A 6,688-nucleotide genomic window follows, 5' to 3' on the forward strand; every position below is an offset into this window, starting at 1 on the left:
TGTCTCTGTACTGACCAGCAATGAATTCGCACGCACGTCCATGATGAGTTCAGCCTGTGGGTTAGCCCCTTAAATGCTTTATTGCAGATGTCAAAGTTTGTCTTTCCCCAGACTCTTGAGGACGCTTAAATATCTTACCGTTACACGTCTTTGCGATCTCACCTGTACGGTTGTACCTGTCTGTATTGTTTCCTACATGTCATAAGACCCAGACATGGGCAAGAAGGACGAGATAGCTGTGGCCAATGTCAAGATTGAGCAAAACGGAGACATTGGGTAAATATTTAGGTGCTCTGCCTAGAATTTTGTCTTTGGGTGTTTGTATGTTGTCAACAATTGTTTCTATAGTCAGTATCATATCGATTTGGGTTATTATTCCTTCCTTGGAATTACGGTCTAGTTCCTGAGTTTAAAAACTCAATAACTTAATTTGCCGTTTTAAAGTTTAAAGATTATTATATAAAATTGATTTATAAAATGATGTTGTAGATATTCTGTCTCTTCTAGAGAGGATAAAGATGAAGAGAAAAAGGGGGAGAAAGAGCCAAAGATGCCGATGATTGGAGCCATAGCTCTGGTGAGTAGCTGAGATAAACTGTCACATACTTCTCCAGCTTTACACACTGTAGACTATTTATTATCAGGGCCCTGAGGTATTATTGGTGTGTGTGTGTATGGGTGGGTGGTTGTGCGAATGTGTGTGCATGTGAATGTGTGCGTGCAACGTGCTTGCATGCCTGTAAAGTTGGAACCCAGATCAGACATTAATGTGGAAATAGGAGGGGTTGGGGAGTGGTCTGCTTCCTCTGTTTCCCTGCTGGGCCTGTAGAATAGCTGAAGGTTGAATTTCCTCTGTTTCCCTGCTGGGCCAGTAGAATAGCTGAAGGTTGAATTTCCTCTGTTTCCCTGCTGGGCTAGTAGAATAGCTGAAGGTTGAATTTCCTCTGTTTCCCTGCTGGGCCAGTAGAATAGCTGAAGGTTGAATTTCCTCTGTTCCCCTGCTGGGCCTGTAGAATAGCTGAAGGTTGAATTTCCTCTGTTCCCCTGCTGGGCCAGTAGAATAGCTGAAGGTTGAATTTCCTCTGTTCCCCTGCTGGGCCTGTAGAATAGCTGAAGGTTGAATTTCCTCTGTTTCCCTGCTGGGCCAGTAGAATAGCTGAAGGTTGAATTTCCTCTGTTCCCCTGCTGGGCCAGTAGAATAGCTGAAGGTTGAATTTCCTCTGTTTCCCTGCTGGGCCAGTAGAATAGCTGAAGGTTGAATTTCCTCTGTTCCCCTGCTGGAGCGCAGCAGAATGGCCACAGAGGGTTGAATTTCCTCTGTTCCCCTGCTGGGCCGAGTAGAATAGCTGAGAAGGTTGGGCCTCTGTTTCCCTGCTGGGCCATTAACATAGCTGAAGGTTGAATTTCCTCTGTTCCCCTGCTGGGCCGGTAGAATAGCTGGTTAAACTTCCTCTGTTTAGGAGCCTCTACCACTGGAGAAACATACTGGAGTTCTACATACCAAAATGACTCAGAGTATTCATTACCTTCATATATTCTCTTTCTCTCTCTGCTCATCTGTCCATCTCTGTCCCGCCTTTTCCTCCCCGCTTATCCTTCCCCTTTAATTCATTCTCCCCTTCCCTCTCCCCTGCCCCTTCTCACTCCCTTTCTCTCTATCCCTTCCCAATCTCTCACTTCCCTCATATCCCCATCCTGCCCCTCACTCTCGCTCCTCTTCCCCCATGCCTCTATAGTTCAGGTTTGCTGATGGTTGGGACAGGTTGATGATTGTGCTGGGGACCATCATGGCTATGGTTAATGGAACGGTCCTCCCTCTCATGTGTATTGTCTTTGGGGACATGACTGACAGCTTCATAGGAGACTCCATACAGACACAGAATAACTTCACCAGTGAGTCAGTCCCTACACACACACACACACACACACACACACACACACACACACACACACACACACACACACACACACACACACACACACACACACACACACACACACACACACACACACACACACACACACACACACTCTTAAAAGGACAACGCCACCACTTTTCCAACCTCATTTTCATCTCCAACGCAATACCAGTGCCTACATGTGAAAATGACACATTTTGGGGGAAAAATATAACGTTAAATAGTTATACCTGATGACATCATAAAAAAGCTAAAACATTTTAAAATAAACAGTGATTTTCAAACAATATGAGATTTGAGGTGATGCGGGAAGCAAGAAAATACCCTCTGGCTACAAACTCAATTGCAGGTTTTGAAAATCACTGTTTTTTTTTGGACACAGATAACAATTGTTTTAGGACCTTTCTTATCATCTTTTTAACCACAGATCATAGAAACAGGCTGTTTTTCACATATAGACACTGGTTTGGTGTGGATATAATGAACATGAGGTTGAAAAGTGGTGGAATTGCCCTTTAACTGTCTAACTGTCACATCTTTTCCTGCTCTAGACATCACGTTCCTGTTTCAAACACCACTCTGGAGAGGAGATGACGGGGGTGAGGCTAGACTCAATGATATCAGTTTACCAAGAAGGGAGTAGTTTCTGATCTTTGACCGGATTTATTTCAGAGGCTCTGTCCGTATCTGTGAGTCCGCAAATTCTCACAGTATCTCACGGGAACTTGACTTCATCTATTTTCATAACAACTAGACCCAGGGTGAACTGCATAGTTAAAAGAGCAATTCCACCACTTTTCAACCTCCTATTCATTATCTCCAGCACCATACTAGTGTCCACATGCGAAACTATTCAGACACCTTGACTTCTTCCACATTTTGTTATGTTACAGGCTTATTCTAAAATGGATTAAATAGTTTGTTTTCTCTCATCAGTCTACACACATAACCCATAAGGACAAAGAAAAACAGGTTTAGAAATGTTTGCTAATTTCTAAAGAAAAATCTACTGAAATATCACATTCACATAAGTATTCGGACCATTTACTCAGTACTTTGTTGAAGCACCCTTTGAAAATGATTACGGCTTCAAGTCTTCTTGGGTATGATGTTACAAGTTTGGAGGGGAGTTTCTCCCATTTCTTCTCTGTGATCCTCTAAAGCTCTGTCAGATTGGATGGGGAGTGTTGCTGCTCAGCTATTTTCAGGTCTCTCCAGAGACGTTTGATCAGGTTCAAGTCCGGGCTGTGGCTTGCCACTCAAAGACATTAAGAGACTTGTCCCGAAGCCACTCCTGCGTTGCGTTGCCTTGGCTGTGTGCTTAGGGTCGTTGTCATGTTGAAAGGAGAATCTTCACCCCAGTCTGAGGGTCCTGAGCACTCTGGAGCAGTTTTTCATCAAGGATCTCTCTGTAATTTTTCTCCGTCACCTGACTAGTCTCCCAGTCCCTGCTGCTGAAAAACATCCCCACAGCATGATGCTGCCACCACCATGCTTCACCACGTAGGGATGGTGCCAGGTTTCTCCAGATATGACGCTTGGCATTCAGGCCAAAGAGTTCAATCTTGGTTACATCAAATTTAATTTGTCACATACGCTGAATATGTACATGTAGGTGGGGAGTTATTAAAGTGACTATGCATAGATAATAACAGAGAGTAGCAGCAGCATGAGTGAGGGGAGGTGTAATGCAAATAGCCTGGGTAGCCATCTGATTAGCTGTTCAGAGTCTTATGGCTTGGTGAGGCAGCAGCTGTTTAGAAGCCTCTTGGAGCTAGACTTGGTGCTCCCAGTACCGCTTGCCGTGCAGTAGCAGAGAGAACAGTCTATGACTAGGGTGGCTGGAGTCTTTGACCATTTTAGGGCCTTCCTCTGACACCGCCTGGTGTAACTGGGACTTACAAAAGCTAAGGCTAGCTTTTCAAACAGAAATTTGCATCCTGTGGCACTAATTCCAAAAGTGTTGGGACACTGTAAAAGTCCATGGAGAATAAGAGCACCTCCTCCCAGCTGCCCACTGTACTGAGGCTAGGAAACACTGTCACCACAGATAAATCTACGATAATCGATCATTTCAATAAGCATTTTTCTAGGTTGGCCATGCTTTCCACCTGGCTACCCCTACCTGGCCAATAGCTCTGCACCCCCTGCAGCAACTTGCCCAAGCCCCCCTTGCTTCTCCTTCACACAAATCCAGACAGCTGATGTTCTGAAAGAGCTGCAAAATCTGGATCCCTACAAATTAGCTGGGCTAGGCGTTTCTGGAACCTCTCTTTCTAAAATGATCCCACATAAATGGTTTGCAACCCCTATTACTAGCCTGTTCAACCTCTCTTTTGTATCGTCTGAGATCCCCAAAGATTGGAAAGCTGCCGTGGTCATCCCCCTCTTCAAAGGTGGAGACACTCTAGACCCAAACTGTTATAGACTGCTATATCCATCCTGCCCTGCCTTTCTAAAGTATTCTAAAGCCAAGTTAACAAACAGATCATCAACCATTTTGAATCAAACCGTACCTTCTCCACTATGCAATCTGGTTTCTGAGCTGGTCATTGGTGTACCTCAGCCACGCTCAAGGTCCTAAACGATATCATAACCGCCATTGACAGTCGTCTTCATCGACCTGGCCAAGACTTTCGACTGTCAATCATCGCATTCTTTTTTGTTTGTTATTTTACCCCTTTTTTCTCCCCAATTTCGTGGTATCCAATAGTTAGTAGCTGCCCATCTTGTCTCATCGCTACAACTCCCGTATGGGCTCAGGGAGATGAAGGTTGAAAGTCATGCGTCCTCCGATACACAACCCAATGAAGCCGCACTGCTTCTTAACACAGCGCGCATCCAACCTGGAAGCCAGCCGCACCAATGTGTCAGAGGAAACACTATGCACCTGGCAACCTTGGTTAGTGTGCACTGCACCCGATATCAAAGGAGTGGCTGGTGCACAATGAGACAGGATATCCCTACTGGCCAAACCCTCCCTAACCAGCTAGGCCACCATTGTGTCGCCCCACAGACCTCCTGGTCGCGGCTGGTTCGACAGAGCCTGGGCGCGAACCCAGAGTACAGCACCCTTAACCACTACGCCCGGGAGACCCAACATCGCATTCTTATCGGCAGACTCAATAGCCTTGGTTTCTCAAATGACTGCCTCAGCTGGTTCACCAACTACTTCTCAGATAGAGTTCAGTGTGTCAAATCGGAGGGCCATTGTCCGGACTTCTAGCAGTCTCTATTTGTTGTGCCACAGGGTTCAATTCTCAGGCCGACTCTTTTCTCTGGATATATCAATGATGTCGCTCTTGCTGCTGGTGATTCTCTGATCCACCTCTATGCAGACGACACCATTCTGTATACATCTGGCCTTCTTTGGACACTGTGTTAACAGACCTCTAAACGAGCTTAAAATGCCATACAACACTCCTTCCGAGGCATCCAACTGCTTTTAAATGCTAGTAAAACCAAAATGCATGCTCTTCAACCGATCACTGCCCGCACCCACCCGCCCGACTAGCATCACTGCTCTGGACGGTTCTGCTTTGAATATGTGGACAACTACAAATACCTAGGTGTCTGGTTAGACTGTAAACTCTCCTTCCAAACTCACATTAAGCATCTCCGATCCAAAATTAAATCTAGAATTGGCTTCATAATTCGCAAACAAAGCCTCCTTCATTCATGCTGCCAAACATACCCTCGTAAAACTGACTATCTTACCGATCCTGAAGCTGGAGACTTATATCTCCCTCTCTAACTTTAAGCATCAGCTGTCAGAGCAGGTTACCGATCACTGTGCCTGTACACAGCCAATCTGTAAATACAGTTCCTTGCGAAAGTATTCGGCCCCCTTGAACTTTGTGACCTTTGCCACATTTCATGCTTCAAACATAAAGATATAAAACTGCATTTTTTTGTGAAGAATCAACAACAAGTGGGACACAATCATGAAGTGGAACGACATTTATTGATATTTCAAACTTTTTTAACAAATCAAAAACTGAAAATTGGGTGTGCAAAATTATTCAACCCCTTTACTTTCAGTGCAGCAAACTCTCTCCAGAAGTTCAGTGAGGATCTCTGAATGATCCAATGTTGACCTAAATGACTAATGATGATAAATACAATCCACCTGTGTGTAATCACGTCTCCGTATAAATGCACCTGCACTGTGATAGTCTCAGAGGTCCGTTAAAGGCGCAGAGAGCATCATGAAGAACAAGGAACACACCAGGCAGGTCGAGATACTGTTGTGAAGAAGTTTAAAGCCGGATTTGGATACAAAAAGATTTCCCAAGCATTAAACATCCCAAGGAGCACTCTTCCATTTAAGATTGATCAAGGCCACCATCTTCTTGAGGACCTTCAATGCTGCAGAAATGTTTTGGTACCCTTCCCAGATCTGTGCCTCAACAAAATCCTTTCTTGGAGCTCTATGGACAATTCCTTCGACCTCATGGCTTGGTTTTTCCTCTGACATGCACTGTCAACTGTGGGACCTTATATAGACAGGTGTGTGCCTTTCCAAATCATGTCCAATCAATTGAATTTACCACAAGTGGACTCCAATCAAGTTATAGAAACATCTCAAGGATTATCAATGGAAACTGGATGCACCTGAGCTCAATTTGGAGTCTCATAGCAAAGGGTCTGAATACTTATGTAAATTAGGTATTTCTGTTTTCGTTTTTTGAAATAAATTTGCAATAATAAAAATAAAAAAGTTTTAGAATAAGGCTGTAAAGTAACAAAATGTGTAAAAAGTCAGGGGG

General features: G+C 44.4%; 1 pseudogene; it reads left to right on the forward strand.

Moving 5' to 3' along the window:
* Window positions 1–211: 211 nt before the first annotated feature.
* LOC124029284 overlaps window positions 212–6,688 on the forward strand; it is a 9,602-nt pseudogene continuing 3,125 nt past the window's right edge.

This window comes from Oncorhynchus gorbuscha, unplaced genomic scaffold (genome assembly GCF_021184085.1).
Source record: "Oncorhynchus gorbuscha isolate QuinsamMale2020 ecotype Even-year unplaced genomic scaffold, OgorEven_v1.0 Un_scaffold_5988, whole genome shotgun sequence".
Taxonomy (NCBI): Eukaryota; Metazoa; Chordata; class Actinopteri; order Salmoniformes; family Salmonidae; genus Oncorhynchus; species Oncorhynchus gorbuscha.